General features: G+C 38.5%; 1 protein-coding gene across 1 annotated transcript in view; it reads right to left on the bottom strand.

Annotated features, from left to right (window-relative positions):
* The window catches only part of PACRG (parkin coregulated), a 587833-nt gene that overhangs the window by 226377 nt on the left and 334766 nt on the right, over nucleotides 1-26690 (bottom strand). The window lies entirely within an intron of this gene.

Here is a 26690-nt window from a genome sequence, read left to right as displayed (position 1 = left end):
CTCACCTCCTCTCCCCAGGTCCTGATCTCCAGCCTCACCTCCTCTCCCCTGGTCCCAGTCTCCATCCTCACCTTCTCTCTCTGGTCTCACTCTCCATCCTCACCTTCTGTCCTCTAGGTCTCCATTCTTATTGCCATTCCTCTGGTTCTGATCCTTGGGACACCTTCACTGGAGCACTGGCCTGATCTTGTACAGATCTCTTTTCTTTCTGTCTTTCTCCACTTCCCCAACCTGTCTTTCAAGGTACTGCTGGGTTAACCTCCCTCGAGCATATCTGATCATCTCACCACCTGCTAAAAGAGCTCAGAGCCCCCTACTCCCTTCCATTGGCTGTAGAAGTTGTGAGGTGCTCTGAAGTGTTTTTATACTACAGCCCCTAGTTTGTTGCTGAAAGGGATGAATCAGTCCCCACTTTATTTTTTAAAATTTTCTAGTGATTCCAGAGGAAATAGCTGCAAAACTGCTAAATGATACCTTATTTTCCAAGACTTATAACTGAGGATTTGGTTTAGTTCAAACTTATCCTAAGTGCCTCCTTTATGCCTGGCTAGTTTGAACTAAACCGAATCCTCTGTTAAAAGTCCTAGAATATAAGGTATCATTTAGCGGTTTCACAGCCATTTCCTCTGGAATCACTCGGAAGTTTTTTAAAAAAATGTGGTCAGGTTCATCCCCCCTAGCAACGAAGTAGGGTTTGTGGCATGAAAACACTTCAGAGCCCCCTACAACTTCTGGTCCAGTCCAGACTCTGTTCTTCTTTAGTTTGAAAGTAAATACAGATGTAATGAAAGAGATGGCTCAGCCTTCACTCAGGGAACCAACCTAAATATAACCATAGAACTCAGCAGCACGATGGCTCATTACAGCAGCAGTTAGACACACTGTAGGACAAAACATATCTGTTGAAAAACAACTAAAATTAGAATGCTATCATTTAGCCTAAGAGCTGGAGTCATGAGATATTCAAGAACAAGGTTTCAGATCACCACGAGAAGGTGAGGAGGAAGAAGGCACGCAGCGTGTTACACGGTCAGCAGTAGAGACTATCTGGTCTTATCCAATCTAAAAGCTGTTTTGCCTTTTTAGAATGTCAGGGGGTTAGTGAGCCTCACTTACTGACAAGCTCAGGTTACCAGGAGAACTGGGAGGGCAGAAATGTTCTGAGGATTGGGGGCAGTTGACATTCTTTCAAAAAGTCTACCAACAATGCTCAACAGGTTTAGGCTTCAGGACTGCACACATCTGTGCGTGATTCACAGCATCTGTAGCTAATATGCAGTGAGCACCAACATGTGCCAGGAATTAAACCAAGCACTTCACCTATATTAACTCACTTAGGCTTCCCTCACCAAATGTCTACTGACAGTGCACGTATTACATACCCCTCACTGTTTTAGGAATTGGAAAGACGGAAATGAATGAGGTAAGCACAGTATCAACCTCTTGGGGTTTACAAAATCATAAGGAAGAAGATATTAAACAAGAATGACAAATGTGACAATTACACATAAGAAGGACAGGGTGTTTAAGCAGACAGTCAAGTCAGTCCCTTGCCTAGTCTAGGGTTAAGGGAAGGCTCCCAGATGCAGGAACAAAGCCCAGGGCTGAGTAGATGTCATTTACAGGAAGAGTTTCCAGGAGAGGAAGCAGCACGCTAGGGACTAGCTTCCCAGGAAGGAGTTCTTTCGCTGCAGGGGCTGCTCCAGCTTGGATGCATGAGATTCCCCTGGGGGATTGAAGACCTGAGATAGTAGAAAGATAACCTGACTGGATGTGTCACTTGGAGTGTGTCTTTCTTGGGATCATTTGGAAGTGCTGGGAAGGAATATGGAGGTGCATACGAAAGGAGGGTGAGGCTGTAGTGACCTTTCCCAAGCTCAAGAATCCCTGGGTCCCACCTTGCCTTATCAACCAAACAGAATCAGATGTTTGAGATCCTGGGTTTCTTTATTTTCTCTTTATTCATCCCTCCCTCCCATCCCACTTCTTTAAAAGGACTCAGAGCCACATCTAGCTAAGAAGGATTAGAAACAGAACAGAACCACATGGGTGTGTTGTTTGCATTTTTGTATATATTAAAAGAAATGTATGACTGAGCACATACAGTCCTCACTCCATTTCGCAGGTTTTGTTTTTGTGTTTTCAAGAAAGCTGTTCTGTTGACACTATGAAGTCATAAGTAGGAGAGCCTATGGAAGGTAACAAAGCAATAACTACCTGAATGTGGTAATTGCCGAAAAGGTTTTGGTGACCGTTGTGGTCACTGGATGCTGGCTTATCCCAGTGTTGTTCTTTCAGTGTGTGCCCGCCAAAGTTTGCAATAAAACAGCCTGGGTATGCTGATCTACTGCTAATGTGAGAGAAGAATTTTGCCCTGTAGAATATACTGGTATCAAGGAGTAAATTTATATATATATATATACACATACACGCACACGCACATGTATGTATATATGAGATATATGAGTAACACTAACATTAAATTTTTATTAGGTTTGTGTCTGTATCTATGCCTAATTGATCATTTGGGTATGCATTAATAATCTCTCTCACAATGGATAATGATATTAACTTTTAGGAAATAGATTAGATATTAGCTATTAGGAAACCCTGACTGAATTAACATGGCTGTGATAAACATTATTGGATTGACAATGACCAAGAAGTAAAATGCCTGAACTGTTACGTGTAATGGCATCTAAAATGGAGCTCTAAGTCCTTCTAAATGGACAGGTAATGGCTCTAAAACTTCTGCAGTGGCTGTGAAACAAAGCCAGGATATGCACTATTTAAAAGCCTCTTAACTTCATCCAACAGGGATTTCTTACACTGCCCACTTTCTCCTCTGTTCCTCTATTTCTCTTCTTCATTCTCAGAGAATTAAGATACACCATGCAGTCGGAAGTCTTTTTGTTCTGTCACAGTAGAATTAAAGTAAAAAGATTATTTTTTGGAAACAAAGTTCTTTTCCTTTGAAAAAGTATGCTAACAGGTATAAAGAGAATATGATTTTGTAGCTTGAAAGAGAAGAGATGTGTTTATTCTTGTGTTGATGGGCCTGAAAGCTATTGTCAAGACATAAGTGAGGACTTTGAACTCAAGATTTAAGGTTTTGAAAAGGTTCTAACGTGAGGAGTCTACTGACATTACAGATCAACAAATGGAACCTTTCTATTCAGAAAATTGGATTTCTATTGTACTGCCTACTGGCTTTAAGTATAATAAACAAGATATAGGCTTCAGATATAGAGAAATTGCTGAAGAATAAGGAAAAAATAATTTAAAGTCAATGGTGGTAAAAGTTATTTATCTTAAATGGTTATATGCTACATGTATAATTTTCTCAGGCATAAAATCCACTATTTTATGATTTTTTTGCAAAGTGAGGACTTTTTCTACTATTAGATATCATTTACTACTGTGGTATCAGCAGAAAAGGAAACATTTCTGCTGCTTCTTTTAAAACCAGAAACACCCAACAAAAGGCAAAAGCAAACAAAATTCTAAAAAATATTTTTGACATATGCTTTAAACGTTAATAGCCTTAATTTACAAACAGCTATCACAACCCAATAAAAGATTGAATCTTCCAATAAAAAAATGGGCAAGGCACATAAACAGACAATGCACAAATTAATACATAAAAATGAACATTTACTATTCTAGAATGTTCAACTTGTGAAACCCAGAAAATTTGAGACAAGTCTCAGTTAATTTAGGAAGTTTATTTTGCCAAGGCTGAGGACACGCCCGTGACACAGCCTCAGGACGTCCTGACGACATGTGCCAAGGTGGTCGGGACACAGCTTGGTTTTATACATTTTAGGGAGACATGAGACATCAATCAATATATGTAAGAAGTACATTGGTTCGGTCTGGAAACGTGGGACAACTGAAAGCAAAAGCAGGAAGACTGGAAGCGGAAGCGGGGAGGGAGCTTCCAGGTCACAGAGAGGTGAGACAGGAAGTTTCAGATTAGCCTCTCCGAAGGAGGCAAATCCGATCTGCATCTATCTCAGTGAGCAGAGGGGTGACTTTGATAGAACGGGAGGCAGGTTTGCCCTAAGCAGTTTCCAGCCTGACTTTTCCTGAGTGATTTTGGGGGCCCAATATTTCCTTTCACAAACTTGATCGGTAATTTAACAAAACACGACTCCATAATTTTTAATATCATGTTAACACAAAGTTGTTGAAAATGTAACACTGTCAGTGCAGAAACAGGTTTGAGAAAAGAAAAGAGGTGCCCTCATAGACACCATGTTATAAACTATTCCAACCTTTCTACGGAGCAGTTTGGCAATAAACCTAAAAGCCATACAAATGCCTACAACGGCTAACCCAGCAGTCTCACTTCCGGGTTGTTAGTCCAAGGATTTAGGCAAATGTGCCCAAAGCATTGTAGGAAAGAATGCTAAGCCCAGTATTATCGATAATTAGAAACAATCTAAATGTTCCAAGAACAATGAATTATTTAAGTAAACTATAGTATATCTGGACAATGAAAAATTATAAAATTATTAGTCATCTGATAGAAAAAATAGCTTCAAATAGGAAAATGTTTAAGATACACGTGAGTAAAGAAGAAGATTATAAAGCATATTTGCACTCTGATCTCATTTTATAAAATAGAATGTAAACCGAATAAATACTAGAAACTTGTATACTGAGAAGCTAACAGAAGGGAGTATCTTTACCACAGGCATATGTAGGCACAAGATTTTGTTCCATTAAAAGACAAGCACTTTAAAAAACTGCTTTCTAAAAAATTATCAACATACTCTGCATATTTTTCTTTTGTTATTACATATTATTCTTCATGATTATAACTTTGTGTTTTAATATATCAGAATTCAATCCCTTTCTCATTGTTCTTTCTCAATATTCTCCTGATTATTTTTAACCCTTTATTTTTTGAGACAAACTTTAAGATAATTAGGTGAAATTGAAAATGTGCTTGGCCCTTCGGTAAAATTAGAGAATAATTTGGCAGACAACTGCCATCTTTACTACTGAATCTTTCCATTAGGAACATGATATCTCTTCAATTTTCTGGTCTTTAAGTTCCCTGGAAATGTTTTACAATATTTTTTCACATAGATCCTGCATAATTTTGTTAGATATACTCAAAGAAATTCTGTATTTTGTTGTTATTTGTGTAAAATTATTTAATCCCAACATTCTTTCTAAAGGTTATTGATTATATACACATAAAAGTATATGACTTTTGTATACTTACTTTGTTAACGGGCTTATTTAATTCCCTTACTGGATCTAATTGTTTTTGAGTGAATTAAATTGGATTTTATATGTAACGATATTACCAAAAATACTGTTAAATTTGTGTTTGCTTTCTAATATTTATCTCTCCTTTTCTGGTCACGTGATAGAGGCTAGACTTTCTAAAAGAAAATATAGGATTATAGTGCTGAGGGCAGGCATGTTAGTTTTTTTTTTTTATCATTCTTACATATTTTAATATCTTATTTCATTTAGTGGGTAAAATATATATAACACAAAATATGGCATTTACTCCCCCTACTTTTTTTTCTGAGACAGGGTTTACTCTGTCACCCTACCTGGAGTGCAGTGGCGTGATCACAGCTCACTGTAGCCTAATCCATCTGGGCTTAAGCGACCCTGTCACTTAAGCCTCCTGAGCAGCTGGAACTACAGGCAGGCACCACCACACCTGGCTAATTTTTTTGTATTTGTAGAGATGGGGTCTCATTATGTTGCCCAAGCTAGTCTCGAACTTCTGGGTTCAAGTGATCTGCCCTCCTTGACCTTCCAAAGTGTTGGGATTTACAGGCATGAGCCACCATGCCTTTTAACCTTTTTTAAGCGTACAATTTAGTGGCATTAATTACATTTACAATGTTGTGCAAGTCTCACCATTATCTTTTTCCAAAAATTTGTCATCACCCACAACACCGTAGCCATTAAGCAAAGACTCCCCATGCCCCTGCTCTAGTCCCTGATAATCTACTTTTCGTCTTTATGAATTTGTCTATTATAGCGTCTTATAGAATTTTATTATTTTTTCTGAAGTTAAAATATTTAATATTTGATGTTTGGGGCCCATTATAGCATTAGTTGGATTAGATTACAATGGATATAAATTTTGCTAGTTCAGGAGTGCTAACCATATAATTTTCTATTTTATAGAGTAGAATGAATTCAAAATATATTTTCAAACCAAATTTAGATTTCAAAATGGTAGAAATTTTTTTCCTTCCATAACAGAGCTCAATTGCTATATAAGTAAATATGACACAGCATGATTTATCATATTCCTAGGCAATTAAAGTATGATCGATTTAGATCAGCTATTATGGACATGAAGTAAGCCTATAATAAGGATTAAATGTTTTTTCTTTAATTCATTGTTTTCAAGTTTCTCCTACTTGAAGTAAATGTTATACAAAAAATATTGATTTTTCTCTCAACACATATAGAATATGTAAAATATATAAATACCATAGCATGCCATTTAAGTATCTTTATGCAAAACTCAGATTTTCCATCAAAGTTTTGCCATTACGAGTGGCTGACTCTTTTTCAATTTTTCAATAGACCAAAATATATTCTTTCATGGCTGTAGAATATAATTTAGTATTTCGTGAAAGTGTTTGGCCATTCTCTCCATGACATACTTAGTTTTAAATGTAGATACATGATTAATGCTATTTGTTTGAGTAAATGAAAGTATTCAGTTACCAAAATGGTCTCCATGATGCAGTCCCTAGCATGATCTATTTGACACTACCCATATTCCAGACACAGAGAATGAAACCTGAAGCATCATGTCATCCAACATACTCCTTTTTAGCCTTGTTGCCCAGGTGGGGCCTGCACTTGCTTACACACGTATGAGCACATCTCACAGCAACTAAGAGTAAACCCATCTGCACCGTGGCACTGTCAGAGGAGGGGCAGGTTCGTGTCTTTGGAGCACCTTGCTCCTCTGTATCTAAATTGCTGTCTCAGTTCATCTGCAAAGATTGGGGTGAAAACTGAAAGGGTGACCAAAGGAAGGAGTTAGCACCATTTTCAGAGTAAAAACCAAGACAATGCTGCATTATGTACCACTACTTCTAAGAATGCCTGCTACGTCTCTTCTGGTTGAGAAAAGGTGTCTACATTTCCACAGGGTTCAGGCAGTAGAAGTAGTGGAGTGTAAAGGAAGATACAATGTGCACAGGCTCTTCACAAAAGAAGAGATGTGCACAAAATACAAGATGGGCAAACAGACCAATTTCCAAGAAGGAGTCTGAAAACTACACACTGCTAAACCTGACATCAATAACTGGTGTGATTCTAGGACTGATGATTTAAGCAGGTGATTCGGGAGCTCCTAGGAAAACAGTAGTTGTTACCAGGAGTCAGAGTGAGCTCTCTGGAATAAGGCCAGCCAAGCTAATCTCATGTATTCTAATATGCTTCCTCCTAAAGGAGATCATAAATAAACGGTATCAGCAAAGCGTCTGGCAAGGCCTCTATGGTTTTCCTTGTAGGGAAGATACAGGAATGGTTGAAAAATTAGGCCTTGCCCTGCCTTGCCCTGCCTTGCCCTGCCCTGCCCTGCCCTGCCCTGCCCTGCCTTGCCCTGCCTTGCCCTGCCTTGCCCTGCCTTGCCTTGCCTTGCCTTGCCTTGCCTTTCTTTCTTTCTTTCTTTCTTTTCAACTCTGTGAACAATTGTATCCAAGTAATATGCACTAATGATTTGCTACCAGCCTGTATAGCCCTGAGTGGGATACCTCATGTATCTATATTTGGCCAAGTCCAATTTCCATCTAAAGTTTTTACTGTAACTTGGATAAATATTATAGAATTCAAATATATCAATTTTTTTGATGACCCCCATTTAGAAGTCTGCAGAGATATGACCATGAAGGAAAACCAAGGATATAAAAACAATGTATTCTTATTGCCACCTTGATTTGGCACCATGCTAAATGTTCTATTTGTATAATCTCATTACTCCTTACAATATCCCTGGGCAATCAGTTTTCTAATGCCCTGGGACAGTTAAAAGAGTTAGGTGGCCTGAGCCCACACAGCTGGTTAGTAGCAAGCTGGGAGCCAGTCTGCACTCAGCATGCTTAGGCTCCTCACCCTGCTGGCATTCCCACAGGCATGGGATACCGGTGTACAGCAGACTTGGTGTGTGCTGGCGAGAAATGTTCAAACATGTACAGCAAACACAGAATCTAGCATGGACTTTGAGCAGGCAGTCGAGACACCTGCTGTGTCCTGTGCTTTGGTGGCTTAAGGAATAAGCCACTACTAATAGTGACGGAGTGGGGTTCCATGGCACCTTCTGAAGAGCAAGGGAGCCCTGCAGTAGTGCTATTTCTGACTACAGCTCAGCCCCAACATGGGAGGAGAAGTGAAGATTCTCAGTCTGAGGCTCTAGCCCGGGTGACTAAAAAATGTTGCCATAATTTAGGCAGAGAATGATGATGATAATGATAACGATGACAATGATAACATTTATAACCTTATGTATTAGCTCATTTAATCACTGAAATAGCCCAATAAATTGGATGTCATTGTCTACCCCTCCCTTTTTTTTTTTTTTTTTTTGAGACAAAGTTTCACTCTTGTTGCCCAGATTGGAGCACAGTGGCTCGATCTCAGCTCACTGCAACCTCTGCCTCCCAGGTTCCAGCGATTGTCCTGCCTCAGTCTCCCAAGTAGCTGGGATTACAGGCACCCGCCACTATGCCTGGCTAATTTTTGTATATTTTTAGTAGAGACGGGGTTTCACCATGTTGATCAGGCTGGTTTTGAACTTCTGACCTCAGGCGATCCATCCGCCTCGGCCTCCCAAAGTGCTGGGATTACAGGCGTGAGCCACCGCACCCGGCCGTATTGCCCCAATGTTATAAATTAGGCCCCTGAGTCTCCAGGTAGTTAACTTGTATGATAGCAGTTATGCAGGAGAGTCGGAATTTTGATTAGGTAGTCTGACTTCAGAGCTTTTGCCCCTCAACATCACATTACGCTAGAAGAGTGACAGAACTGGTTTGTTCATTTATTTATTTGAGAGTGGAAAAGGGACAGTAAATGCATTTAGCTGGTTCTCTCTTTTAACGTACTGTGCCTTGCTGGCAGGGACAGCTAAGCGGTCCATTCCGTCCATCTCTGCCGCCTCCATCGTGGGCGCTAGATCACCCTTCCTCATTCCCCTGTTCATACAGGACGAGGCCTGATGTCGATTCCTTCCTCTGGCAAGTGACCAGGCGAACTTTACTGTCTAAGACAATTTGAAACCATTTTCTTTCTGTATCTGGTAACCAAAAGAATCCTAAGTCAGACACCTCTTTTCAAATTTTTTAAACAGATTAGACTTGTTTTTCCAAAATTAAAAATCATCACTTTTAAAATAATTATGATCACATTCAGAATAATTTACTTGGAAAATGTCAAGATAAGTACAATTATCAGATCATGAGTAAAGGGTAATGCATTGCAAGTGTACTTGCTCGTTTCTTAGTAAATAGAAGTCTCAGAGTAATTTTTGTATTGTGATACGGATTCTCATATTTCATTCTTACCTGGTGGTGTTTTTCCCCACCGGGTGTTCCTTAACAGAGTATTTTGCTTGGTAAAATGTTCTCGCTCAGGTTTCTTCCACTGTGTCTGTGCACGCCTGCCCTTTACTGCCGGATGACCTCACCTTGTTAGAGCTCTCCTAATGAAGCCACCGTGTTATGGTCCGTCGATTTGTAAATCAGTGATATTTCCATAATTCTTTGCAACCAGGGTCACCTCTCCTCCTAGTAGGCCATCTCACAAAAGTATGTTGCTGCTCATAATTGAATCACATGAGGGAATGTAGATGAATCAACAGAAACGTACTCTCACCACTTAAATAATTCTTCTGATAAATGGAAAGCACTATATCATTATACCCTTCATTTGTTGTTTCACATGAGAGAGTCTTACGTGACAGTTTTTATAGAATATATAGTACAGTGGCAGGCCCAAATGGCCACTTCATGCTTTTGATTATGGCACCTATACAGATTTCAGTATAGACAGCAGTTATGTACCTTATTATATTAATCTTGCAAATATTTTGATGCATCTCTTGTGTACTAGCCAGGACATTAGATGCTGTGGGGATGTATTACTTTCTAACATTATGTTCTAAGTGACATAAGAGAGGAGCTATAAAGTTATGTTGGGGAGGGAAGGCAGAGTGGAGATAGGATGGGAGTTGAGGGTAGGGAGTAGAGAGGAGAATCAGAAGTGGCTTTACAGAACAATTCATATTGGAGCCGGGCTTTGAAGGTCACTTAATGTTAGGCATCTGGGGATGTGAGAATGGGCATTCTGAAAAATGAGCAAAGACACAGAATTAGAAAAGTGCAAGGCAAGTTCTACCACACAATCGGTTTGGCTAGAGCGCAGGGTGTATGAAGGGAAATAGTAAGAAATAAAGTCAAAAGCATAATTTTCAGCCAGATAGTGGGAATCCTTGAAAGTCATGCCAAAGAATTTCAAGTAGGCCAACTGTAGAGGGGAGTCTGCCCTTGAAATTTGGAAGTGCACCTGATAAGGTTTGTGACTTGAAAGCTTTTTCCCTAAGAGCTAAGGTGTGTGGCCTGGGGCAGCGGAAAGCAGGTAAACTGACTTGGAGAGAGAGTTCTGGGCTGGAAGAGCAGGTAGAAAATTGGAAGAGGGGATCTTGGATGGGAGGGCCTCACAGAGGGTGTAAGCAGGTAAGCTCTGCCTTAGCTGACCTCTAACAATCACACACATGGGGAGATTCCCAGTCATCCCAGATGGTAAGCAAGAGCTGGAAGATGAAAAAACTGAAAATGAAAGAACTTCAGCTGTTGTCCACCACAGGGGAGACAAGATTTGGAGTCTGTGTCCAATTAATTGTCTGCCAGAATTAGAATCAATACTCTTCAGAGGAACATAACAGAATCCAGGGGCTCTAAAATGTATTCATAATGCCCTTATAGGATTGCACGCTGTGGCCCTGTTAAGGTTGGATGAACCCTAGACTATGTCTGGCCATTGAACAGTGAGTAGAAGTAATATGTGCCCCTTCCAGGGTGGACCTTCTGAGCTCTTGTTTCCTGTGGTACTGAACCAGTAACAACTATCAGGCTGGGTCCCTAAGCAATGACAATGAACAGAACTTTGCTGCTAACCTGCAACAGACAGGTTGCACAGGTCAGAAATCTATATTTTTAACATTTTAAGTAATTTATCGTTTGAAGTCCCTAAGATTTTTGGGATTGGTTGTTATTGAAATGTAACCTAGTTTATTCTGATTGATAAAATTCCCTGTATCAGATTAAGGGAATTCCTTTCTATTCTCAGTTTGTTTTAAAAACATGAATGAATGTTAAATGTTATCAAATGTTTTTTCACCATTTATTAATCATTTTTTAATTCATTAATGTTATAAGTTCGCTTGGTTGATTTTTCTAGTGTTAAGCCAGTCTTGTACGCCTGAAACAAAACCAACTTTGTCATGAGGTATTATCATTTTTTTTTTTTTTTTTTTTTTTGAGATGGAGTCTCACTCTGTCCCCCTGGCTGGAGGGCAGTGGCGCGATCTCGGCTCACTGCAAGCGGTATTATCATTTTTTATATAGTGATGGATTCTATTTGTTAGTTATATTGTTTAACAAATTTTCATTGATGTTCTTGAGTGAGATTGTCCTGGAAGTTTCCTTTCTTATAATATCCACGAATATTGGTTTCAAGGTTATGTTAGCTTTATGAAATGAGTTGAAGTAGTGTGTATTCTCCGGTTTTATTTTCTGGAAAAATTTGTACAAAATGATAATTATTTTTTTTTTGTAGCCATTTGGTACAACTAACCAGTGAAGAAGCTATGAGAGCCTTGAGTTATTGTTGTGTTGGGGATTTTAATTACTGACTTAATTTCTTCATTTGTTATATTAGTGTTTATATTTTAACTTATTTTCTATTTTTCTGTGTCAGTTTTCGTAAGTTATATTTTCCACCTTGATCATTTCATGAAAAATTCAAAGTTTTAGGGATAAGTTGTACTTAATATCCTATCATGATGTTTTCAATGTCTGTAGGATTTGTGTGACATTTCCTTTTTTTACTTCTGATATTGGTTATTTCTGTCTTCTCTCATTTTAAATTCATTTATATATATACTTTTTGAGACAGGGTCTCACTCTGTGACCCAGGTTGGAGTGCAGTGCCCAATCATAGCTCACAGTAACACTGAACCCCTGGGCTCATGCGATCCTCCCACTTCAGCCTCCCACTGTAGTAGCTGGGACTACAGGCATCACCACCACATCTGGCTAATTCATTTTTTAATTCTCAGTTTGCCAAATATTTATCAATGTTATTAGTAATTTCAAGGAACCAACCAACATTTGGTTTTTGGTTCCTTTAATTGTATGGTTGTTTTCTGTATGTATTTTAATTTATTTTTGCTTTTATTTTTTGTAGGTACATAGTAGGTGTATATATTTATGGGTTACCATATGTACTTTGTTACAGACCTGCAATGTGTAATAATCACATCAGGGTAAATGAGGTATTCATCACTTCCAGCATTTATTCTTTGCATTACTAATAATCCATTTATGCTCTTTTAGTTATTTATAAATGAATGATTAAATCGTTTTCAACTATAGTCACCCTGTTTTGCTAGCAAATACTAGGCCGTACTATTTCTAACCATTCTTTGTACCTTCTAACCATCCCCACTTACTCCCCTCCCATCTGGTAACCATCCTTCTACTCTCTATCTCCGTGAGTTAAATTGTTTTAATTTTAAGCACCCCAAAATAAGTAAGAACATGTGAAGTTTGTCTTTTTGCACCTGGCTTATTTCACTTTACATAATAACCTCCAGTTCCATCTATGTTGTTGCAAATGACAGGATCTCATTCTTTTTTATGACTAAGTAGCACTCCATTGTGTATATGCACCATATTTTTCTTACCCATTCATCTGTTGATGGACACGTAGGTTGCTTCCAAGTCCTCGTTATTGTGAATAGTGCTGTAATAAACATAGGAGTGCAGATATTTCTTTGATATACTGATTTCCTTTCGAGTATATACCTAGGAGCAGGCTTGCTGGATTGCATGGTAGCTCTCTTCTAGTTTTTTTGAAGAACCTCCAAACTGTCTTCCATAGTGGTTGTACTAATGTACATTCTCACCAACAGCATATGAGGGTTGCCTTTACCTCACCAACATTTGTTATTGCCCCTGTTTTGGATAAAAGCCATTTCAACTGCGATAAGATATCTCATTGTAGTTTTGATTTGCATTTATCTAATGATCAGTTATGTCGAGCACATTTTCATATGCCTATTCGCCATTTGTATGTCTTCTTTTGAGAAATGTCTAGTCAGATCTTTTGCTTATTTTAAAATTGGATTATTAGATTTTTTTCGTATACAGTTGTTTGAGCTCCTTACATATTCTAGCGGTTAATCCCTTGTCAGATGGATAGTGTGCAATTATTTTCTCCCATTCTGTGGGATGTCTCTTCACTTTGTTGATTGTTTCCATTGCTATGCAAAAGGTTTATCACTTGATGCGATCTCATTTGTCCATTTTTGCTTTGGTTGCCTGTGCTTGTAGGGTATTGTTCAAGAAATTTTTGCCCAGACCAATGTTCTGGAGATTTTCCCCAATGTTTTCTTGTAGTGGTTTCACAGTTTGAGGTAGATTTAAGTTTTTAATCTATATTGATTTGATTTTTGTATATGGTGAGAAATGGGGGTCTAGTTTCACTCTTGTGCATATGGATATTCAGGATTCCCAGCATCATTTATTGAAGAGATTTTCTTTTCCTAGTGTATGTTCTTGGCAACTTTGTAAAAAATAAGTTCACTGTAGATGTATGGACTTATTTCTGGCTTCTCTCTTCTCTATTCTATTCCACTGGTCTGTGCTTCTGTTTTTTATGCCATACAGCATGCTGTATGGTTACTGTAGTACAATTTGAAGTCAGATAATGTGATTCCTCCAGCTTTATTCTTTTTGATTAGGATAGCTTTGGCAGTTCTGCATCTTTTGTGGTTCCCTATAAAATTAAAAAATTTTTTTCTATTTCTGTGAAGAATGTCATCGGCATTTTTATAAAGATTGCATTGAATCTGTAGATTGCTTTGGCTAGTATGGACATTTTAACAACATCGATTTTTCCAATTCATGAACATAAAATATCTTTCCATATTTTGGTGTCCTCTTCAATTTCTTGCATCAATGTTTTCAGTTTTTATTGTAGAGATCTTTCACTTCTTTGGTTAAGTTAATTCTTAGGTACTTAGTTTAATCTGTGGCTATTGTAAATGGGACTTCTTTGTAAAATTTTTCAGTTTGTTCACTGTTGGCATATAGAAATGCTAATGATTTTTGTTTGTTGATTTCGTATCCTGCTACTTTGCTGAATTTGTTTATCAGGTCTAGTAGTTTTTTGGTGGAGTCTAGGTTTTTCAAAATATAAGATGATATCATCTGCAAACAAGGATAATTTGACTTCTTCTTTTCCCATTTGGATCCCCTTTATCTCTTTCTCTTGTCTGATTGCCCTAGTTAAGACTTCCATCGCGAAGGCCGGCAGCGGGTGTTGACGCAATGTGATTTCTGCCTAGTGCTCTGAATGTCAAAGTGAAGAAATTCAATGAAGCACGGGTAAACGGCGGGAGTAACTATGACTCTCTTAAGGTAGCCAAATGCCTCGTCATCTAATTAGTGACGCGCATGAATGGATGAACGAGATTCCCACTGTCCCTACCTACTATCCAGCGAAACCACAGCCAAGGGAACGGGCTTGGAGGAATCAGCGGGGAAAGAAGACCCTGTTGAGATTGACTCTAGTCTGGCACGGTGAAGAGACATGAGAGGTGTAGAATAAGTGGGAGGCCCCCGGCGCCCCCCTGCCCCCGTCCCCGCGAGGGGGCGGGGCAGGGTCTGCCGGCCTTGCATCCCTGATGAACATCGATGCAAAAATCCTCAATAAAATACTGGCAAATCGGATTCAGCAGCACATCAAAAAGCTTATCCACCATGATCAAGTGGGCTTCATCCCTGGGATGCAAGGCTGGTTCAACATTTGCAAATCAATAAACGTAATCCAGCATATAAACAGAACCAAAGACAAGAACCACATGATTATCTCAATAGATGCAGAAAAGGCTTTTGACAAAATTCAACAGCCCTTCATGCTAAAAACGCTCAATATATTCGGTATTGATGGAACGTACCTCAAAATAATAAGAGCTATTTATGACAAACCCACAGCCAATATCATACTGAATGGGCAAAAACTGGAAAAATTCCCTTTGAAAACTGGCACAAGACAGGGATGCCCTCTCTCACCACTCCTATTCAACATAGCGTTGGAAGTTCTGGCTAGGGCAATCAGGCAAGAGAAAGAAATAAAGGGTATCCAGTTAGGAAAAGAAGAGGTCAAATTGTCCCTGTTTGCAGATGACATGATTGTATATTTAGAAAACCCCATTGTCTCAGCCCAAAATCTCCTTAAGCTGATAAGCAACTTCAGCAAAGTCTCAGGATACAAAATTAATGTGCAAAAATCACAAGCATTCTTATACACCAGTAACAGACAAACAGAAAGCCAAATCATGAATGAACTTCCATTCACAATTGCTTCAAAGAGAATAAAATACCTAGGAATCCAACTTACAAGGGATGTGAAGGACCTTTTCAAGGAGAACTACAAACCACTGCTCAGTGAAATAAAAGAGGACACAAACAAATGGAAGAACATACCATGCTCATGGATAGGAAGAATCAATATTGTGAAAATGGCCATACTGCCCAAGGTTATTTATAGATTCAATGCCATCCCCATCAAGCTACCAATGAGTTTTTTCAAAGAATTGGAAAAAACGGCTTTAAAGTTCATATGAAACCAAAAAGGAGCCCGCATTTCCAAGACAATCCTAAGTCAAAAGAACAAAGCTGGAGGCATCACGCTACCTGACTTCAAACTATATTACAAGGCTACAGTAACCAAAACAGCATGGTACTGGTACCAAAACAGAGATATAGACCAATGGAACAGAACAGAGTCCTCAGAAATAATACCACACATCTACAGCCATCTGATCTTTGACAAACCTGACAAAAACAAGAAATGGGGAAAGGACTCCCTATTTAATAAATGGTGCTGGGAAAATTGGCTAGCCATAAGTAGAAAGCTGAAACTGGATCCTTTCCTTACTCCTTATACGAAGATTAATTCAAGATGGATTAGAGACTTAAATGTCAGACCTAATACCATAAAAACCCTAGAAGAAAACCTAGGTAGTACCATTCAGGACATAGGCATGGGCAATGACTTCATGTCTAAAACACCAAAAGCAATGGCAGCAAAAGCCAAAATTGACAAATGGGATATGATTAAACTAAAGGGCTTCTGCACAGCAAAAGATACTACCATCAGAGTGAACAGGCAACCTACAGAATGGGAGAAAATTTTTGCAATCTACTCATCTGACAAAGGGCTAATATCCAGAATCTACAAAGAACTCAAACAAATTTATAAGAAAAAAACAAACAACCCCATCAAAAAGTGGGCAAAGGATATGAATAGACATTTCTCAAAAGAAGACATTCATACAGCCAACAGACACATGAAAAAATGCTCATCATCACTCGCCATCAGAGAAATGCAAATCAAAACCACAATGAGATACCATCTCACACCAGTTAGAATGGCAATCATTAAAAAGTCAGGAAACAACAGGTGCTGGAGAGGATGTGGAGAAATAGGAACACTTTTACACTGTTGGTGGGATTGTAAACTAGTTCAACCATTATGGAAAACAGTATGGCGATTCCTCAAGGATCTAGATCTAGATGTACCATATGACCCAGCCATCCCACTACTGGGTATATACCCAAAGGATTATAAATCATGCTGCTATAAAGACACATGCACACGTATGTTTATTGCGGCACTATTCACAATAGCAAAGACTTGGAATCAACCCAAATGTCCATCTGTGACAGACTGGATTAAGAAAATGTGGCACATATACACCATGGAATATTATGCACCCATAAAAAAGGATGAGTTTGCATCCTTTGTAGGGACATGGATGCAGCTGGAAACCATCATTCTTAGCAAACTATCACAAGAACAGAAAACCAAACACCACATGTTCTCACTCATAGGTGGGAATTGAGCAATGACATCACTTGGACTCCGGAAGGGGAACATCACACATTGGGGCCTATCATGGGGAGGGGGAAGGGGGGAGGGATTGCATTGGGAGTTATACCTGATATAAATGACGAATTGATGGGTGCTGACGAGTTGATGGGTGCAGCACACCATCATGGCACAAGTATACATATGTAACAAACCTGCACGTTATGCACATGTACCCTGGAACTTAAATAAAATAAATAAATAAATAAATAAAACAACAACAACAAAAAACAAGACTTCCAGTACTACATTAAATAACAGTGGTGAAAGTGGGTACTCTGTCTTGTTTCTGATCTTAGGAGGAAAGGCTTTCAGTTTTTCTCCATTCAGTGTGATACTAGCTGTGAGTCTGTCATACACGGCTTTTATTATGTTGAGGTATATTCCTTTGATAGCCAGTTTTTTGAGGGGTTTTCATCATGAAGGGATGTTAAACATTTGTTTTTATTTTTCAGCACAAATTGAAAGGATCATATGCTTTTTGTCCTTCATTCATATGTTGATGATGTTGACATGTTGTATAACATTGATTGCTTTGCATATATTGTAACATCCTTGCATCCCTGGGATAAATGTCACTTGGTCATTTTGAATGATCTTTTTAATGTGTTGTTGAATTCAGTTAGCTAGTATTTTGTTGAGGATTTTCCATCAATATTTGTTAGTGGTATTAGCCTCGGTTTTCTTTCTTTCTTTCTTTCTCTTTTTTTTTTTTTTTTTTAGTGTGTCTTTGTCTGGTTTTGGTATCAGGATAATACTGGCCTTGTAGAATGAGCTTGGAAGCATTCTCTTCTCCTCTATCTTTTTGGGAATAGTTTGAATAGGATTGGTATTAGTTCTTCTTTAAGTGTCTAGTAGAATTCAAGAGTGAAGCCATTGAGTCCTGGGATTTTCTTTGCTGGGAGACTTTTTATTATGCTTTGTCTATGTTACTTGTTATTGGTCTATTTAAGTTTTGGATTTCTTTATGGCTCAACCTAGGTAGGTTTTTATGTGTTTACGAATTTATCAATTTCTTCTAGGTTTTCCAATTTAGTGGCATATAGTTGCTTATAGTACCCATTAATGATCCTTTTGAATTTCAGAGGTATCAGTTGTAATGTTTCCTTTTTTATCTCTGATTTTATTTATTTGGGTCTTTCTTTTTTTCTAACTTAGATCTGGTCTTTATTATTTCTTTTCTCCTGTTAATTTTGGGTTTGGTTTACTCTTTTCTAGTTCTTTAAGATGCATTGTTAGGTTATTTAATTGAAGCTTTTCTTCTTTGATGTAGCCACTTACAGCTATCCATTTCCCTCTTAGTCATGTTTTTGCTGTATCTCATAGGTTCTGGTATGCTGTGTATCCATTATCATTTGTTTCAAGAAAATGTTCAATTTCCTTCTTAATTTCTTTAGTGATCCATAGGTCATTCAGGAGCATATTGCTTAATTTCCATGCATTTGTATAATTTCCAAAGTTCTTTTTATTGATTTCTAGTTTTAGTCTGTTGTAGTTCAAGAAGATGCTTGATATTATTTGAATTTTTTTGAATGTTTTAAGAGTTGTTTTATGACCTAACATATGGTCTGTCCTTGAGAATGATTCATATGCTGAGGAAAAGAATGTATACTCTGAAGCCATTGGATGAAATTCTCTGTAAATATCTACTAGATTCAGTTGGACTATCGTGCAGATTAAGTCAATGTTTCTTTGTTGATTTTCTGTCTGGAAGATCTGTCCAATGCAGAAAGTGGGGTGTTGAAGTGTCCATATTGTACTGTAGTCTGTCTCTCTCTTTAGCTCTAATAATATTTGCTTTACATATCTGGGTGCTCCAGTGTTGGATGCTTAAATATTTATAATTGTTATATCCTCTTGCTGAATTGACCCCTTTATCATTATATAGTTACCTTCTTTGTCTTTTCTTATAGTTTATAACTTGAAATCTATTTTGTCCGATATAGGTATAGCAACTTCTGCTCTTTTATGGTTTCCATTGGCATGGAATACCTTTTTCCGTTTCTTTATTTTCAGTCTATGTGTGTCTTCATAGGTGAAGTGTGTTTCTGTAGACAACAGATCATTGGGTCTTGTGGGGTTTTTTTGTTTGTTTGTTTTCTAATCCATCCAGCCACTCTGTGTCTTTTTTCTTTTTTTTTCTGAGACAGAGTCTTCGCTCTGTTGCCCAGGCTAGAATGCAGTGGCATGATTTTGGCTTATTGCAAGCTCTACCTCCTGGGTTCATGCCATTCTCCTGCCTCAGCCTCCCAAGTAGCTGGGACTACAGGCACCCACGACCACGCCGGGCTAATTTTTTTGTTGAAGTACTCCCTCTGTCATTTCTTGTAGTACAGGTCTGGTGTTGATGAAATCCCTCAGCTTCTGTTTTTCTGGGAAAGTCTTTATTTCTCACTCATGTTTGAAGGATAATTTTGCTAGATATATTCCAGGTTACAAGTTTTTTCCTTCAACACTGTAAGTATGTCATGGCTTGTAAGATTTCTACTGAATAATCTACCGCCAGATGTATTAGGGCTCCATTGAATGTTATTTGTTTATTTTCTCTTGCTGCTTTTAGGATCCTTTATCCTTAATCTTTGGGAGTTTAATTATTAAATGTCTTGCGGTAGTCTTCCTTGGCTTAAATCTGATTGGTGTTTTATAACCTTCTTGTACTTGGATATTAATATCTTTCTCTAGATTTGGGGAGTTCTCTGTTATTATCCCTTTGCATAAACTTTCTACCCCATCTCTTTCTCTACCTTCTTTTTAAGGCCAATAACTCTTAGATTTTCTCCTTTGGGGCTATTTTCTAGATCCTGTAATGTGCTTCATTATTTTACATTCTCTTTTCTTTTGTCTCTTCTGACTATGTATTTTCCAGTATCTTGTCTTCAAGCTCACTAATTCTTTCTTCGACATGATCAGTTCTGATATTAAAAGATTCTGATGCATTCTTTAGTATGTCATTGCATTTTTCAACTCCAAAATTTCTGCTTGGTTCTTTTTATTTTGACCTCTTTGTTAAATTTATCTAATAGAATCCTAAATTTCTTCTCTGGGTCATCTTGAATATCTTTGAATTTCCTCAACACAGCTATTTTGAATTCCTTGTCTGAAAAATCACATATCTCTATTTCTGCAGGATTGGTACCTGGTATCTAACTTAGGGTTTTTCTGTTTTTGTTTTTGTTTTGTGTTTTTTATGTTTTTTTTTTTTTTTTTTTTTTTTTTTGGTGAGGTCATGTTTTCCTGGATGGTCTTGATCCTTAATGTGTAGGCATTGAAAAGTTAGGTATTGTAGTCTTCACAGTCTGGGCTTATTTGTACCTATCCTGCTTTGGAAGGCTTTTCAGATATTTGAAAAGACTTGAGTATTGTTGTCTAAGCTGTATCTGCATTGGGAGCACTGCAAGCCCAGTAATGCTGAGATTCTTGCAGACTCATAGAGGTACTGCCTTGTTGGTCAATTAGTGAGTCTGATTCCAGGCTATGCTCTTAGTCAGTATATTACCTGTTGATCTATAGGCAGGAAAAAGAAAGTCTGAAATGCTAGCAAAGGGAAAATTTACTTTTACTGAATAAGTCAAAAAAAATAGTAAGTCAGGAAGCCAAAAAGAAACTGCTAGATAGCCCCCACCCCAAACAAAGAAAAGCCCTACAAATCTATAATAAATATTCACAGAAACATAAGAGAATAAACATAAAAGAATCAAATAGTATAAAAAGGAACTGTCAGAGGAAAGGAAAGTTAAAATAACTAAAGTGAAATATTCACAATTTTGGAAGATAGAGTCAAGGACATTTCCCAGGAAATATAACTAAGAGACAGAGTAGGAAAATATGAACAGAAAGACAAAGAACTAAGAGAATCCACTGGGAGGCATTATAGATGACCGGCTGGAATCACATCAGAAAACCAAGAGAAGACAGAGAGAAGATACTGTTAAAGAAGTAACACATAAAAAGTTTTTTAGTGCAGAAAGACATAGGTCTCTAAATTGAAATTTTCTAGGGAAATTGATAAAAAAAAACACATCAAAGTATATCCACATAAAATTTCATATCACCAGAGATAAAGATTCAAAAATGTTCAGAGATTGGAGACCAATAGGTCACAGGCAAATGACTAAAAATTCAGATGCATCAGGATTTTCAAAGCAACACAAGACTCTGGAGGCAATGGAGACATGACCTCCCTGTTATGAATGAAAAGTGTTTTCAACAAAGCAAACTCATAATCAAGTTTGATGATAGAATTTTCAGATATGCAAGAACTAAAAAATATACCTTTCATATGCTTCCAGGAAATTACTAGGAGGTGTGCACTGTAACAGTGATGAGGAAAACAAGACAAAGAGCTAAGGAAAGAGGTTGAACTTAAAAGAGGCGTAACAGGAAGTGTCAGGCCAAGATAACATGTGGTCCAGACTGGAGCAGATGGATGGATGGAGGGTGGAGGAGGGAATGTCTCCAGAAAGGAAAATAAAATTAATTTCCGATGAAATCAGATAAATCTGGGTTATTTAATGTTCTGAACATTTGGAAAATAATATTCTTTTGATAGACTTTGTAATACTTGAAGAAAATTAAGACGTATATAAAAATCAAGCATGCAAAGTGAGAGGCAATTATCAATGCCGAGAAAAACAAGTTGTATAAGAAAAGTAATCATAGTAGATGTGGGACTTGCAGTGAACAGTATTTATGTGATCATAAATTAGGGGGGAAGAAGATATGTTTGTGGAGGGGAGTTAAATTCTAATCAATATGAGGTGACTGGCAGTCCCTGCTAAAACCAGTCTTTCAAAGGAGTTTCCAAATCAAGACTTTTTCCCTGTGACTAGTGAATTATTTCTCCCAATCCTTTGTGAAAACAACAGATTATTTGGTTTTCCTTTTGTTCTCTTGTCGTATTTTTATTATTTTTAAAGTTACCTTGGCTATCTTTAAAAAAAAGATTGCCTTATTGAAAGTGTTTTTTTCTTTCACTTATACCTCATATAAGATCTATTTTAATCCATTAATGGTTACACTTAAGGCCTAAAATCTTAAAGTTGTGTTTCTCTAATCATGCACATTATGAACAATGCAGCATCTCCTGATCCCACATACAAGGGAGAAAATTATCGTTCATCTCTTCCCCTCCCACCCATGTCCCACACCTTGCTCTCATGTCCAGGACACTTTGGTAGGGCCTGGGGCATCCAAGCATCCTCTGTGCCCTGGCAGGCCTTGCCTCAGCCCAGTGCATCAGCATCGACCACGGGCTGGTTAGAAATGCAGTATCTCAGGTCCGTTCGCATCTACTGATCTGGAGCCTGCATTTTACAAGGTCCGCAGATGCACACCGAAGGCTTGGAAGCAGTGCTTTAGAGGGCAGGCTGTTCACTTGGGGTTGGTAAAGACCCTAGATCTTAAAGTCAAAGGTCAGGCAGTGGAGGAAGGACAGGCCTTTGTAGCTCTCAGTCAAGAAGTCTACCTTCCTTCCAGGGGTGAAAACGATGAGTAGCAGTGGCTGATTCTTTCTCAAATGTGATGTCATAGTTTGCAGTACACAGAGGGCCATGACTATTAAATTTTTATTGTGAATATTTTAATCATTATAAATTGATCCTCTTTATACACTTGAAAACTCTTTACATTGAATTTGACTTTTCTAAAATTAAAATCATTACTGCTCTCTTTTTTACTTATTCCAATATATCTTTGAACATATTTAAGTATTATTTTGTGTTTTAAAGCGTTTACGTACAGATTTTGTTTTTTCAGTTTTAAAGATAATTTTTGTAGCTGATCTATTATTGGATGTTACATTCTTCATCCTATTTTGTGCTTTTGGTTCTTAGCCCTTCCTTGCTGTCTACTCAGCTTTTGTCCTTTTGATAGACAGACTCTGTTTAACTACCTCTATCTTCTGCATTGACTTTGAGGGTTTAGACTCCAGTTTTCCTGGAATTTTAAAGTCACTACTACAAAATTATGATTCAACACTTCATGTGGCTTTGAAACTCTTTTCCATCTACTATTTAGACAGAACTCTAGGTTTAGAGCTGACTGCTTTTCACACTACACTGTCCTCACTTGGGGACTCTCACTGTGCTTTACTTGCTGTGAGCTGGAGCACATCCCCAGTCACCTTCTGGATGAAGGACAGAGGGGTACTGCCGTCATTGCGTCCATAGTGTTTTTATTCACATGACCAGGGTAAAATCATGCCTAAGATGTTCCTCCCCCAATTCTCTAAAAAGTACTCTGTTGTCTGGAATGTACTCTTGCAAAAAATCTTAGCCTCAGTTAGTATTATTTCTTGGTGTATAGCTTTTTCCCCTTTCCAGACGTTTGAAGGATTTTTCTTTATGTTATAATTTAAACTTTTTGGCAAATTATGCGTCCACCTGAGTCTGTTTTCACTGATGCTCTTTAGGTTGCCGTGAGTATTTTCTACCTGCATAATAAGAGATAATTTTCCCTCCCAGAACATCCTTTGAATCACCTCTGCCATTATGGTTGCTATTGCTGTTGCTCTGATAGTTCCTCTTGGGAACACATAACTTTTAACTCTTTTGCATCCTATGTCCTCCAGTTTAATATCTTTTCTGGCCTTATTTTTATACACTTGTCTTTTCTGAGAGAGCTCCTTGAGGTTGCATTTTTAATTGATCTTGTGCAGTTGATTATTCTCTATACTTCTATGGAGATTTTAGTTCTACTACAGCATTTTCAGTTTGCCTTGTCCTGTTCAAAATGGACTTCTATTTATTTGAGTCTAATCTCCTCTTCTGGATTTCTGCTTCTGTTTCTCAGAGGCCACGTCTTCCTGAATCCTGAGGATGTCGAACAAGTTTCTACAAGTTTCTTCTGGTTCTTATGCCAAATGCTGTTGAGGTATTCTTTTCCTCTGATTGTGCACAATACTTGCTTCCCTGTGTGTAGAGATTTTTCCCATGGCCCCCTGTGGCTGCAGTGTTGATAATGTTCTTGCTTTTATTGAGGAGAGAGATTCTCAGACAGAGTTTGCCGGTTGCTCTTGGCCCCTCTCTGCCCTCTTGACCGCTATTTTGGAAGAATCCCCTTCTGAATTTCATATGTGGAGATTCCAGACACTGCCTCCTGGTATTGCTCTGAGGGATGGAGAAGGATTTATCTTTTCCTCACTGGAAGGGGTAAATGTGAATCTGCAATCCCCGATCCAGACAAGTAAGAGGGCTGCTGTTTTCTCATCCTCTCCTACTTGGTTTTGCTGCTGCCCCCAGCACTCAATGCTCCATCATCAACCCTGAGTACTTTATGTCAGTATGATTTTGGAGTTTCTGACCCCAACTAACTCAAGATGGAAATCAGAAAGGTGGGAGGGAAAAGGGAGCAGCAGTAGTTGTACCAGAAAACAACATCAGTGAAACAGGTGTCCGAGACCCACCGTGTGAATTATTCCAGAACTTGGGGGTTTGAACCAAGCAGCAATAGGAGAAAAAAATGGTGAATTCTTGTTTGTTATCATATTAGAAAGCCCAGAGCCACTAAATGTATCAATTTCTCCTTTCAGTATTATCAGCCTTCTAATTTGTTGAAATCAACCCAGGTTCCAGAAATACAAGGGCGGCTAATTCTAGCTCACTGCCTCACAGTGAGATAATACATTTTGCTTTGTTTTCACAGATATTAGTTAGAATTAAAGAAAAAAAAAAAAAAACTTCTAGTCTGCTTGCTGGTAATGGTGAAGTTAATTTTTGCCCCTGGATAGAGTCAAAATTATACTGGGTATGGTGTGAAGATAAAATACACAGAGATGTTATATGTTATGTCAGTTATGTACATCAACCCATTTCTAGATCCACTAGCCTGCTTCTGGAATTCCCCCTGAAAGATTTTCTTTATGCACATATTATTTTTCACACTGTGCTGGAACTGTGCATGACTTTACATAAGAAATCAGCATTTCTTCCTGAGAGAAGTCTGGCTTTTAGTGACTAAACAGATTGAGAAGGAAGGAGCAGTTAGACTCAGGATCAGTATCGCATAGCAGAACCGCTGAAAGCCACAGAGTGGCATCAACCAAGATAAATTGTCATTGCTTCCGGAACGCTAAATCATCAAATTCATATCTAGTTAATTTTCCCTGACAAATCATGTTTACTGGGCTCTTGATAACGTTTTCACTTATCAGCAGATGACCTCTAGGATGTGTGTACTGTAAATTTAGTCACCTCACTTTTCTCTTAACTCATTTATGTATCTTCAAAATACAGATCAAACAAGGTTGAAAATCACTTCACTTTGGCCTGCAAAACTCCAGTGTGGTATGCTTTAATTGCAGACAGCATGATCAAAATATTACTCAGCAATTCCTTTTCTGCCTGTCAGTGTCTTCCAGTGGGCTCTGAGGGAGAGACCCCTGAGAAGGCAGTGATCCCAACATGAAGCATTGATTAAATAAAGAAAAAAAAAGGAATATATGTCTGAATATTGTTGCTATTCTGCCAGAGGAAAAGAACACACAGTTCCTGCGGAGAATATTCTGGGCCTTTCTTGTTTATCAGAGAAAACTACATACCATCCTTTAGAAATGTAGCAGTTCAAGTAGAATTTAATGTACTCAAAAATGAGACCCACCTGAGAGAAAAAACTGCTTTTGGAAAAGGTTTTAATGTGGCTCAGGACACTACACCCTCCCTGACAGCCTTTAAAGAGCCTCCCTTCCTGCAGCTGTGGATGAGGGAAGCAAGCTGATATTTAATAGGTTCCTTTTCAGGGTCTCTTTTCTCTCCGTGTTACTTTCACATCAGGTAGCACCGTCCTTTGGTTTGGTTTCACTCTGTCTGTCTTGGTGGAAATGTGGTGTGGTCAGTTACAGATCTCTACGGAGACCTCAAAGATCTGAAGGAGAATTTCAGAGTTGATTGATGCAAGCAGTAAGAGCAGAACTGTGGAAATCTAGCATTTTGATCATGATACATTCGAATGAATGGCAGGTGACCATGGATAAGATTAAATAATCCAGACTCTGGGATATGACCCTATGTTGAGCTAGTTTGTTCTTGTTCTGATGAAACCACGTGGGAAGAGCTCACCTGAGCTGGGGGGGTGGGGTTCCCCAACCTAGAAGGCTAGCTAAGTGTCCTGTCAATCATTTTGGGAAGCTGTCCATCCTGGAGTGGAAGATGAGGTGGAACTTGGGGTGAGGGGAGCAGGGGACCCTCATCTCTTGAAGCCATGGGCAGTTGGGCCTGGATCCAGGGGGTAAAAGTGCCTGGAGCAGCTCTGACTGAGAAAAAGGTAGGGTCTCCCTCATCTGCAGAATGAGTGTTCAGAGAAGGCACTTATTGTCTGATTTTAATTAGTAGTAGCAATAGCAGCAGTAGCAATGCGGGACAGATGGGCGATTCTGGGGTTGGGGAGGGGATGTGCTGGTGAGGGTTAGAGGGGTCAGGCCTGCCACCTTGACTTGAGGAGAGGCCATCCTCTTCCTGAGCCTGTATCAGTGGATGCGAGGC

This window comes from Piliocolobus tephrosceles, chromosome 5 (genome assembly GCF_002776525.5).
Source record: "Piliocolobus tephrosceles isolate RC106 chromosome 5, ASM277652v3, whole genome shotgun sequence".
NCBI lineage: Eukaryota > Metazoa > Chordata > Mammalia > Primates > Cercopithecidae > Piliocolobus > Piliocolobus tephrosceles.
This window is presented reverse-complemented; position numbering and strand designations above follow the sequence as displayed.